The sequence below is a fragment of the Muscardinus avellanarius genome, assembly GCF_963383645.1.
Source record: "Muscardinus avellanarius genome assembly, chromosome: 1".
NCBI lineage: Eukaryota > Metazoa > Chordata > Mammalia > Rodentia > Gliridae > Muscardinus > Muscardinus avellanarius.
The window spans coordinates 164,356,657-164,369,441 of record NC_137786.1 but is presented as its reverse complement, the minus strand read 5'-3'; the positions used below and the strand labels follow the sequence as shown (position 1 = coordinate 164,369,441).

Here is a 12,785-nt window from a genome sequence, read left to right as displayed (position 1 = left end):
CAGGGTAAGGGTTGAAAAAGGATTGACCAGCAAAGCTTGAATCTGCCACACAATTTTTTTCCTAGGAAGGAACTTTTTTTGAATTATAAACTTTCTGAAATATTCAGACACAGCTGCCACAAGGAAATTCAGTGGAGGCAAAATAATCTGTGTTTGAAGTAGCCTGGATTCAGATGCTGTGCTCTGGCAGACCACCACTAGACTTTGCGTTGACAGAGATGATTCTCTTGCATAAAGTTGCTTCAGTCTTCAAAACAGCAGCAAGAAGGTGCTATGAGCTTTGATGTCAGTGTGCCCCAAAGTTCTTGCTGAGGTAACGATGAGTCACAGCCTCAGATTTGTGTTTATAAAGATGCTGGCACAGGTACAGACAATGGTAATGCCCCTGGTGTGAACTCAAGATGAACCTGGATAAGGTTCTGGCTCGATCTTGGACCCTATTTATTTTGTAATTCTCCTTCTTCAAAATACACAGAGGTAGAAATTGGCCTGTTTCCTTCAAGTAACAGGATATGTATTCATCTATGGAACAGTTATCATCAGAAATTATTCAGCAACATTTGGGGGGGTCAGGGGTAAAGCAGTTGAAAACTTGACACCTATGTCAGTCTGTGCACAATAGAATCTATTCAGCAGCTTCTTCTTCCTAATCTCCAGTGTTCTCAACTACATTAGCTGGCATGTAGTAGATATCCCAGACTTTATTTATTTATTTATTTATTTATTTATTTATTTATTTATGTGATCATAACAATAACTTTATTGTCTTCTCAACAAAAGGTGAAGCTTAGAACTGGATCACTTGGCCCTTTCTCTTCTTGTCTCCTCCCAGTTCAAAATGCTTGCACCTCTTAATAGCCAACATTCTCTTTGATCTGCAGTTGGGCTCAACACACTCAAGCCTCAACACAATCTTTTTCATAGCTTTGGCCTTTTCCCAGAAAATCGGCTTCGTCTGCCAGCCATAGCCACTCTGCTTCCGTTATACTGCCGCTTTCCCTGCGCGTACCGAGAGGCCTTGCCCTTCTTGTACTGGGTCACTTAGTGGGGCTGGTGTTTGCCACACTTCTTGCAGAATGTCCGGCGAGTTTGGGGGACGTTCGGCACGGAAAGGCCATCCTGGACTTTTTAAATGGGTCCAGTGGACCCAGGGGTGATCACATCAGACCAAGAGTTCCACAAGTGTGGCACTCCTGGATGCCAGCCTTCTGGACCTTTCTTGCCATAAGAGGGAAATTACGAGTTTGTATGGATAGTCAGATTCCTGCTCACTCATGATGAATGGGATTTGATTTGATTCTACTTATTCAAGGTCATTGGAGTCTTTCCTATGTTCTTCCATCCCGTCCAGTCCCGTCCCATCCCATCCCATCCCATCCCATCTTCATTCTTCCCCATTTATCTTGCCCTCTTTTGCAAGTTCCATTTCTTTTATATAGATATGAATTTTTTTCTGCTTAAGAAGCTTCTCCTATGGGGACTAAACAGCCCATTTCTCCTCTCCCATTCTGTGATACAGTCATTCTTAACTATTTTTAGTTTTTTTTAAAACAGATTCATAATAGCTTCAAAAATACCTAGGAATAATCTAACCAAGGAGTTAAAGGGCCTCTATGATAAAAATTATAGAACATAAAAAAATAAATTGAGGAAGATCTTAGAAATGAAAAGTCTTGAGCCGGACGTGGTGGCACACGCTTGTAATCCCAGCAGTCAGGAGGCTGAGACTGGAGGATCGCGGTTCGTGGACAGCCTCAGCTACTAAGTGAGGCCATCTTCAACTCAGTGAGACCCGGTCTCAAAATAAATAATAAAAAATAGGGCAGGGGCTGTAGCTTGGAGGTCAAATGCTCTGGGTTCCATCCCCAGACCCGCAAAACAAAAACAAAAACAAACAAACAAAACAGAAAAAGAAATGAAAAGTCTTTTATGTTCTTAGATAAGCAGAATAAATCTTGTCAAAATGGTCATATTACTAAATATATACTATATACTTTATAATACTATAATCTCTATCAAAATAACAATGTCATTCTTCACATAGCTAGAAGAAATAGTCCTAGTCAGAACAAAAGTTACAGAATAGCCAAAGTAATTTTGGCTAGGATTCGTACTGGAGGTACTGTAATACCTGATTTCAGATCATACTACAGAGCTACAGTTTAAAGAAAGCATGACATTGGCATGAAAACAAACACATAGACCAGTTAAATACAATAAAAAATATGGAGACAAATCCTCACACTTGGGACCAGTTGAGAATGGAAATAGAGCCCAATAACTCACCCTCTACAAGGGTCTTCTAAAGAGGCCCAGGGACATGGAGATTAGACTAGAAACTTTGTAATTATTAGAAGAAAATAAAGGAGCAAGTATCCAACATATAGGTACTTAGAAAAGCTACCTCAATAAGAAGTTCAAAGGTTAAGAAATAAAACTGAGAATGAATAAGTGGGACAGCACCAAGTTTAAAGCTTCTGTACAACAAAGGAAACAAGCGTCTGAAGAGCAAGCCTACAGAATGAGAAAAGATTTTTGATATTAAAGGAGTAATATCTAGAATATACAAATAAATTAAAAACATTTTAAATAAAAATGGGCAATAGAACTGTATAGATATTTCTCACAAATAAAATACAAATTGCCAGTAAATATATGAAAAATTTCAACATCATTAGTAATCAGGTGAATCCCAATCAAAACTACACTGAGATTCCATTTAATCATCAATAATACAAAAAATAATTAATGCTGGTGAGAATGTGGGGAAATAGAAACCCTTATACACTGTTGGTGGGACTGAAAATTATTACAACCACTATGGAGATCAGTTTCCTCAAAAGGATAGAATGGAACAACCCTATGATCATATGATCATCTATAGCACTCTTGCATATCGCTCCAAAAGAACTGAGGTCAAAATGCTATGTGATACATGCATGTCTGTGTTTATAGCAGCCCAATTCACAATAGCCAGATTATAAAACCGACTTTGGTGCCTGTTAACACATGAGTGGATAAAGAAAATGTGGTATATACACACAATACAATTTTAGTCAGCCATAAAGAAGGACAAAATTTTGTAATTTGCAGGAAAATAAATGAAATTAGAAAATATTATGCTAAGTGCAATCAACCAATCTCAGAAAGTCAAGGGTTATACATCTTCCTTCATATGTGAAAGCCAGAAGGAAAATAAGAAACAAAAGGGACTTTAGATAAACGAGAGAAACAATAGAATAGTGGTAGGGGAGGGAGAGGGTGTAGAGGAGAAAAATGTTTGGAGGGAATCGGTGTGCATGGATCTTTGTATAATTTTGAACCTCATTATTACGATGCATCAATAAAAGCATATTTAAAACATTCTGTCTTAAAATTCTGCTCATTCAGTTGACAAATATCTATTTATGACTTATGATGGGTCTGGGAGAAGAGCAAAATGGGGCAGGTAACGGACCATGTATGAGTGATTGCCTTAGAGAATAATGTTTGTGATTAACTCTTTGATTAAGAAAAAGTAGAGCCGGGCGTGGTGGCGCACGCTTGTAATCCTCACACTTGGGAGGAGGAGACAGGAGGATCGCGCAGGTTCAAAGCCAGTCACTCTGGCTTGAGACCCTGTTTCCAAATAAAAATATAAAAAGTAGGTCTGGGAGTGTAGCCTGGAGGTAGGAGGGCTTCCAGGAACCCCAGTACCACCAAAAAATAAAAGAGAGAGAGAGAGAGAGAGAGAGAGAGAGAGAGAGAGAGGGAGGGAGGGAGGGAGGGAGGGAGGGAGAGAGAGAGAGAGAGAGAGAGAGAGAGAGAGAGAGAGAGAAAAGAAAGTAGAAAACATATTAAATATTTGATTTATAGTGGATCATTTTGCATGAGGAAGTGATGGTGAATAAGGGTGAGAGGCATCCTATTCATATTTATTATGTGATAGGCACTAAGTACTCTGTATGCATTGGGTCATGTTACCCTCACAGTAACCTTGTAAGCACGTAGTCTCATCATATCTGCTTTAGAGATATGAAAGTAGAGGCCTTGGGAGATAAAATACCTGCCCAAGCCTTCATACCTTCTACAGAGTTGTGGAGGTATTACTGAAATTTGAATCAAGGCCCTTAAGTTTCAGAGCCTAAGTCCTAAACCCTTATGCTACACCACAGCATACATGTGGATACTCTAGCAAGCCTGCTGCTGATAGCCTCTTAAAGTTTATGTGTGTGTGTGTGCACATGTGTATGTGTGTGCACGTGTGTGTGTGTGTGTGTGTGTGTGTGTGTGTGTGTGTGTGTGTAGAGCTGTGGATGAAACCTAGTGCTTCATGCATGCCAGGCCAGAGTGCCATCATTAAGCTGCACCCCTTGCCTGACAGCCTTTTCTTAAATGAACTTGGACACAACAACAGAAACTATCCAAAATAAAACACAGCAAGAAAAAATGTAGAAAACTAAACAGAGTATCAGTGATTTGTGAACCAATTTGAAGTTGCCTAATTCATATGTAATTAAAATCTTTGAAAGAAAAGAGCAAGAGGAGATAGAACAACAACAAACACACACACACAAACAACACTGAAGAAAAGTCCCCAAAGTTGATGAAAGTCGATCAATCTAAGCTCAATGGACTTCAAGCATGAAAAACATAAAGACAACTGCATAAAGGCAATCCATGATTCAGTTGATTAAAACTAGTGATAAAGAGAAAAATCTTAAAATTGGGTAGAGATAAATATGCAGAGAAATTGCCGGGCGTGGTGGCGCACATTTGTAATCCCCTTGCTTGGGAGGCGGAGACAGGAGGATCGCTCAGGTTCGAAGCCAGCCTCAGCTGCCTTAAGAGACCCTGTTTCCAAATAAAAAATATATAAAAAAAATAGGTCTGGGAGTGTATCCTAGAGGTAGAAGGCCCCTGGGTTCCATCTCTAGTACCACTAAATAAATAAATAAATAAATAAATAAATAAATAAATAAAATATGCAGAGGAAACAAAGAAAAGACATACCGCAGACTTCTCTTCAGCAATAATGAATGTGAAATGATATTGGAATGGCATTTTCAAAGTAATGGGAAAAAAACTCGGCCTAAATTTCTAAACTTGAAAAATGTCTTTTAAAAATGAGATAACCTGCCGGGGGTGTTGGCACACACTTGTAATCCCCGCGCTTGGGAGGCGGAGACAGGAGGATTGTGCAGGTTTGAAGCCACCTCACTGGCTTAAGAGACTCTGTTTCCAAATAAAAATATAAAATATAGGTGTCTGGGAGTACCACCACCAAAGAAAGAGAGAGAGAGAGAGAGAGAGAGAGAGAGAGAGAGAGAGAGAGAGAGAGAGAGAGAGAGAGAGAGAAGGAACCTAATAGTGGTGGCACATGCCTGGAATCCCAGTGCTTGGGAGGCTGAGGCTGAGATAGGAGGATTGCGGGTTGGAGGACATTCTCAGCCATGCAGTGAGGCCTTGTTTCCAAAAAACATTAAAAAAAAAACTGGAGGTGTAATTCAAAGGTAGAATGTCTCTGGGTTCAATCCCCAAATCACTAAATAAATAAGTAAATAGGTTTGGGGGTATAGCACAGAAGTATAGAATGCCCCAAGGTGGGTTCAATGTCCATTATTCTCCCTCACACATGAAACAAGATAATGGCTTCTTCAGACATAAAATCCAAAAATAACTCACCATCAGCAGACTTGCACTAAAAGAAATATTAAATGAAATGCCTCAAGTAAAAGGTAAACAGTCTGCATGAAAACATGGATAAACTCAAAGAAACTAAAAATATCAGGTATGGTAACTATATAGATTTTTATAAGATTTATTTAAATTTTGTTAAGGAGTAATTAAGTCTAAACCTAAAATAAAAACAATACAATCGGCCGGGCGTGGTGGCGAACGCTTGTAATCCCCACGCTTGGGAGGCGGAGACAGGAGGATCGCGCAGGTTCGAAGCCAGCCGCGCGCTGGCTTAAGAGACCCTGTTTCCAAATAAAAAAGTATAAAAAATAGGCCTGGGAGTGTAGCCCGGCGGTAGAAAGGCTTCCAGGAACCCCAATACCACCAAAACAAAAACAAAAACAAAAACAAAAACAAAAACAAAACAAAACAAAAAAATACAATATAAGGTTTAAAATATATAACAAAGCAAAATGTATAACAACAGCATAAAGACCTGAAGAAGAGAAACTAATAATATTATGTAACTTTCATGAAAATTCATTATGCGCACTCCTACCAAATAACAAAAGTTATATTCTAGACATAACAAGTTTATCTATGTCTAGAAATATTTTTATTGTTTGAATATTTATATGGAAATGAGACTAAGTTATATAGCATGATTCTAGGACCAAATATGAAAAGCAGAAAATGTAGGTTGAAGAAGCTAAAACCTGGGCATTTCTATTGGCATTTTGTTAATATATGTATTTGGAACCATGCATTTTCATAACATAAATGACGAACCAAACTTTCTTTTTTTTTTTCTGTCTTTTATTTTTATTTTTTTTATTTATTTATTTTTTATTGGTGCACTGTATTCATACATCATAGTAGGATACATACTTTTGTAGACATACATGCACACTTTTCCCAGTCAGCCCCCACCCAATCTCCACCCCATTCTCTCCCTATCCCTCCCTCCCATGCTTGGCTTAGTAGTTGACATCTAGTATTATGGCAATTTATCTAAAATTAAAAATGATAATCTCACATAACAGTTTCATTTGTCTGATACCAAGCTTTTGATGACTTAAAGATAACATTCCAATATTTCTTTTTGCTTTCTTTCTTACCAGAGAATCTATTTTTTCTATTTTTTAGGTGAAACTATCATATATTTATGTATTTATTTTTCAGAAAAAAATCTATCCTAATATGGAATATGGAGTCTAGGTACCCAAAACGATCTTGAAAAAGAACAAAGCTAGAAGATATATATTTTCTGATTTCAAACCATATAAAGCTACAATAATTGAAACAGTATAGTACTATTCTAAAGGCAGATATATAAACCATTGGAGTTAAATAAAAGCCTAGAGATAAATTATTCCATATATTGTCAAGTTATTTTTGACAAGGTTTCCACGAACATTTGGTGGTGGAAATGATAATCTTTTAACTAAATATTGTAAAAAAATAATAATTACATGGAAAAGAATAAAATTGGACCCTTACCTAATCCCATATACAAACTTTTGAGTTGAATTTTAAGTGCTGAAACTAAAATAGTTATCACTGGGAGCTGTGTGAAGCCCAATTATAAAGGAATTGAACTGTAATTGTAAATTGCTGAATATAGTAATTATTGTGGCAGATGTACAGTAATTAGTTTGCAGCACTAAAACTTTCATTTTGTGATTTTGGCAATACCTTCCAAAAGAAGAGAAATAGCTATGGACACACAGAATTTAATTTATACTCTGCAGTGTTTTTGGATTTATTGTTCTGCAAGAAGCCAGGGCTTTGTGTATCTGCAGGTGACAGTGCTGGTAACAAGATTTTGGATCAGAAATTAGAGGAAAGTGTATGGAACACGAAGAAACACACTGCCGAGTCTTTGGTAATAGTGAAGTCACAAGTTATTGTAGCAAACAAGCAAAACTTTAAGTTTTTCCAGAATGCTCATGGTCTTAAGGAGCAGAAGATGGAAGGAGAAGCATCAAGAGGAATTTGGGAGTTGAGCAATTTTGAACTGAAATCCCAGGTTCAACACATTACCCTTGTGATATTTTTATCAGTATTTTGTTTTCTTTTTTTTGAAATAGAAATGATGTCTACTTCGTAAAGAAATAGTGATAATAAAGAGAATGTTAATAAAGTCCTTAATACTGCAAATTACTTAATTTATTTTTTACTTTTTTTGTGTGGCACTGGGGTTCCTGGAAGCCCTTCTACCTCCGGGCTACACTCCCAGACCTATTTTTTTAAAAATATTTTTATTTGGAAACAGGGTCTCTTACGCCAGCACGGCTGGCTTTGAACCTGCGCAATCCTCCTGTCTCCGCCTCCCAAGCGCGGGGATTACAAGCGTGCACCACCACGCCCGGCAAATTACTTACTTTAAAAAGAGAATTTATTTAATGATATAAAAAGGTCCTGAAATGTCATTAGCACACTTTGGACCCTTACTTTAAAGGGTTTTTAAAAGAATCAGGGATACTTCCTATGGAACGCCTGGTATAATGTCTTGCAGGTAGTAGAAGCTCAATAAATGGTAGCTAGTATGCATATTCTTTAAGAAACTTGGATAGGATGTTGAAGTCAGAGGACCTGGTCCTAGCTCCAGGGCTAGCTAGCATCAAATAGTTGTGTGCCCTTGTGTAAGGAACATGTTTCTCCTCATCTCTGAGCTAACAAGATAAATCCCCTCCCATCTTTATAATACTATAACTTTCTTTCTTTATTATTGTTAACTTTTTAATTATGAAAAAGAAAATAACAAGACCAAATAAAATTTTAAACAGTGAATAATAGAATGTGAATCTTCCTCATCTACATCCTTGGTTAATACCTATCAATTATTTTTTGTGGATTCTTCCAGGAAACTCATGCCATCTGTGGTGTGTGTGTGTGTGTGTGTGTGTGTGTGTGTGTGTGTGTGTACTTTTAGACAATTAGATATTATTCTGAATTGACAGTACAGTTCTATATATTAATTTAATCTTCAAAAGTACCAAATTATGTTGAAGAGCTTTCTATCTTAGTTTATATACATTTACCATATTTTGGCTTATATCAATGATATAAGAAGTCATGTTACTTATTTACTTAGTCCTTTAATGTATATATAGGTTATATGTTTGCTTGAAAACAATATAATGACTAGAGATGGTGTGTACACCTGTAATTCCAGTACTTGGGAGGCTGAGAGAGGAGGATTGCAGGTTCAGGGTCAGTGGACAGTAACTTAGTGAGACCTGTTTCAGAATTAGAAGGGCTGAGTATGTAACTCAAAGGTAGAATGTCTCTGCATTTAATTTCCAATACCACAAAAAAGACAAAGCAAAACAGCAACACACACAACACAATGCAGCAGACATTTTTCTATGTTTATTGTTTTTTGTATATATGTATGTTTAACTGTGAGGTAAAATTTCAGAAGTTGAACTGGTGGATCACAAGATTTATGCCGTAAAATTTTGATCAAAGTTTTCTTCTCAAATAATTCTCCACAGACAATGAACAAATTTTCACAGCCAGTATTGTGTAGGTGTAATTATTTCCCTACACACCAACCCTGTGATGACACTTGGCTTTTTATAAAAAAAACTTTGGCAGAATTCAATTCATCTTTTATTGGTCACATTTATTTTTAGAAGAAATGACTTGATTCAATAAATATATAATCTCATAAAAACTTATTGTGTGTAAAGTATGGTATTAGATGTTTGAAGAGGTCAAGATTCATTCTTATAGTCTCTGTTCTTGACCAGATACTAACACTATTGAGATAGGTGTCCATACTCTGGCCTCGGCTTCCTTTTCTACCTTGTCTATTTGTAATAACTTTTGTGACCACTGTGAGACTGAAAATGAGCAAATGTCACACATATTTTAAGTGTGTACAAAAAATTTTATGAATGTATTAAGTAAGTGTGATAATTACCATGAATATATTAAATAGGAGACATGGTAACTGACGACAGTGAAATCATAGCTCACCGATCTCTACTTCTTACACACTCATTTACAATTTTTTTTTTACCATTCTAAGCTTGTGCAAGGGAATAGTTGTATGTGTGTGTGTGTGTGTGTGTGTGTGTGTGTGTGTGTGTGTGGTGTTTTACTGGGGATTGAACCGAGGGGCATTCTACCTGTGAGTTATAACCCCAGCTCTATTTTTATTTATTTTTTATTTTGAAACACAGTCACACTAAGTTGCTGAGGGCCTAAGTTACTGAGGTTGGCCTCAAAGCTGCAATCCTCCTGGGTCAGCCTCTCAAGTACAGGGGTTACAAGTTAGGTTTGGAATTCATGATTTATGTGGCTTTCCCAGATTCTCCAGAGTACCTGACCCACTGTTGAACCAAAATGAATAGAAAATAAGGCCAATATTTGTACCCAGAATAATTAAAAGGACTGTAAGCCTCCTGAAGATATAGGCAGCAGAATGGGTTTTAAGAGGTAAAGAGTTCTTTTCTGGACTTATTAAAACAAAAAAGTACGGAAAAAAGTACCTGAACTCAGAGGACAAGATAAGGCAGTGGAATGCAATAGAGTTAATTAATATGTATAGATTTAGGGGATAATTTCTACTGTTGACCTGGGGAAGTAATCGCCACTCACATTTATTTCATGTTACCATGCAAATAATCTAGTAGTGACTCCAAAATTTCCATTGAGGATGAAGCTGATGTCTTGAAGTAATGATTCAGAGTCATTGTCCCTCAGGGGAAGTTATCAAGTAGATGCGGGAGGATGCTGCTTGTCTGTTTCCTGGGGATGCTTCCCATTCTCCAAGGAGTACTGGCTTCTGCCAGCTCACACGTTGACTCTGTTTCATTACTCCTCAGGTCGTACAGTTATTAAATATTTGGAAACTAGTAGGAAAAAAGGGAAAATTGGAGCACATCAAACTTTTAATTTTTTGAAGTCTTGACCTCCTTCCTTTGATGGAGTATATGCCAAAGAGAAAATTTTTCCCTTGGCCTTTTTTTTTTTTTACTTTTTCTGCTTTGGTATTAAAAAATACTATGTAGTATTATATTAGGATCAAATAAAATTATTCTCATGATATATTTTATTACTAAATTTGCTGGGTGGATCTTAAAGATAGATTGTAAAAAATAATATTCTTTTTTATCCCTCTCAGTTTTTTTCATGACTTTAAACTCAGTCAAATACAATTTCTTTTTTTTTAAATTTTTTTATTGGTGCATTATATTCATACAACTTATTGGGGTAAAAAACTTGTGTGTACAAACATGTACTCATCGCTGATTTAACCCCTACCCAAATCCCACCCCATTCCCTCCCTGTCCCTCCCTTCCTTGCTTGGCTTAGTGATTGACTTCGATATGTTTAAGTACATTGTGTGCTTTAGAGATTTTTCTCTTCCCCCTCCTTTCTCCTCCTTTAGGTTATCTTGTTTGCTCCTCTTTTCTCCCTAACTCTCACATATTAGGGAAAGCATCTGATTTCTTATTTTTTGTGACTGACTAATCTCACTTAGCATAATGTCCTCCAGTTCCATCCATTTCCCTGGAAATGACATAATTGAGTTTTTTTTTGATGGCTGAGTAAAATTCCATTGTGTACATATCCCACAGTTTTGTAATCCATTCATCTGTTGATGGACATCTTGGCTGGTTCCATAGTTTGGCTATGGTGAATTGTGCAGCTATGAACATAGATACACATGCATTAGTTTGGTAGTTTGGTTTCTTTTCTTTTGGGTAGATACCCAACAGTGGTATTGCTGGATCAAATGGTAGGTGTGTTCCCATTCTTCTGAGGATTCTCCATACTGTTTTCCAAAGTGGTTGCACTAATTTGCAATCCCACCAACAATGTCTTAGAGTTCCCACTTCTCCAATTTCCTTAGTAAATAGTAATTATCTATTAATTCTGAGAGTATTGTATCTACTTTTTCCAGAGCATCATTGTAAAAGTAGCATATACCCATTGTAAAATAAGCTAAATGAGCCAGGCGTGGAGGCGCATGCGTGTAATCCCAGCCTTTGGGAGGCTGATACAGGAGGATCGTGGTTCGAGGACAGCCTCAGCTACTTAGTGAAGCCCTTTGCAGCTCAGTGAGACCCTGTTTCAAAATAAAGAATAAAAATTACGGGATGAGGGTATAGCTTGGAGGTAGAATGTTCCTGGATTCCATCCCCAGTACTACAAAACAAACAAACAAACAAACAAACAAACAAACAAAAACAAATAGAAGTTTCCATCTCAAGAATTCCTCCACTTTCTATCAGTGAATTCACTTCTTCTAGGTTAAAAGTAGTTTGATGTTTATATCTTCAAAATTTTACATCTCCATGAGCATTCAAATATTTATGCACATATACATGTATCATGTGAAAAACGTATATAGATTTGAAATTTATAGGAAAATGGAGAGAACTGGAGAACAGCATGCTGAGATGATCCAAAAAGTCAGAGGTTTTAAGCTTTTTTTCATATGTGGAAGCTAGAAAAAAAAAAGGAAAGAATGTATCATAAAAATAGAAGAGAGGCCAGTACAGGAGACACAGAGATTCAGGAAGGGGAGGGAGAGAAAGGAGACACTGACCAATTTATGCCACGTGCACACATGAAGTGTCACAATGCATCCCGATATTATGTATAATTATAATGCACCAATATTTGTTTTCAGAGGAGAGGGCGAATGTAGTTCCCCACTACCACAAATTATGCAGTCGAGTTTCCCACATTTGGAGAAATCACAGGAGTACAATGGATAAGCCCTGCCCTGGGAAAACCACCTTTGTGATCATGGTATCTCCCCTGCCAGGTAAGTATGCACCAATATATATATTTTTTAAACTAGGGATGGAATCCAAGGGCTTCCTACCTCCAGGCTATACTCCCAGACCTATTTTTTTATTTTATTAGAAACAGGGTCTCACTAAGTTGCTAAGAGCCTCACTCAGTAGTGAGGCTGGCTTCGAACTTGTGTGATCCTCCTGTCTTAGCCTACCAAGAGCTGGGATTTCAAATGTGCGCCACCACGCACGGCTTGCACCAAAAATGTTTATTTTTTTATTATTTATTTATTTATTTATTTATTTGTGGTACTGGGGTTCCTGGAAACCCTTCTACCTCCAGGCTACACTCCCAGGCCTATTTTT

General features: G+C 37.2%; 1 pseudogene across 1 annotated transcript in view; it reads right to left on the bottom strand.

The window, feature by feature from the left end:
* Positions 1 to 787: 787 nt before the first annotated feature.
* LOC308258537 (large ribosomal subunit protein eL42-like) overlaps positions 788 to 12,785 on the bottom strand; it is a 28,523-nt pseudogene continuing 16,525 nt past the window's right edge. The window contains exon 2 of the transcript in view: positions 788 to 1,124. The product of the transcript in view is annotated as a large ribosomal subunit protein eL42-like (transcript). The remainder of the gene's footprint in view (positions 1,125 to 12,785) is intronic.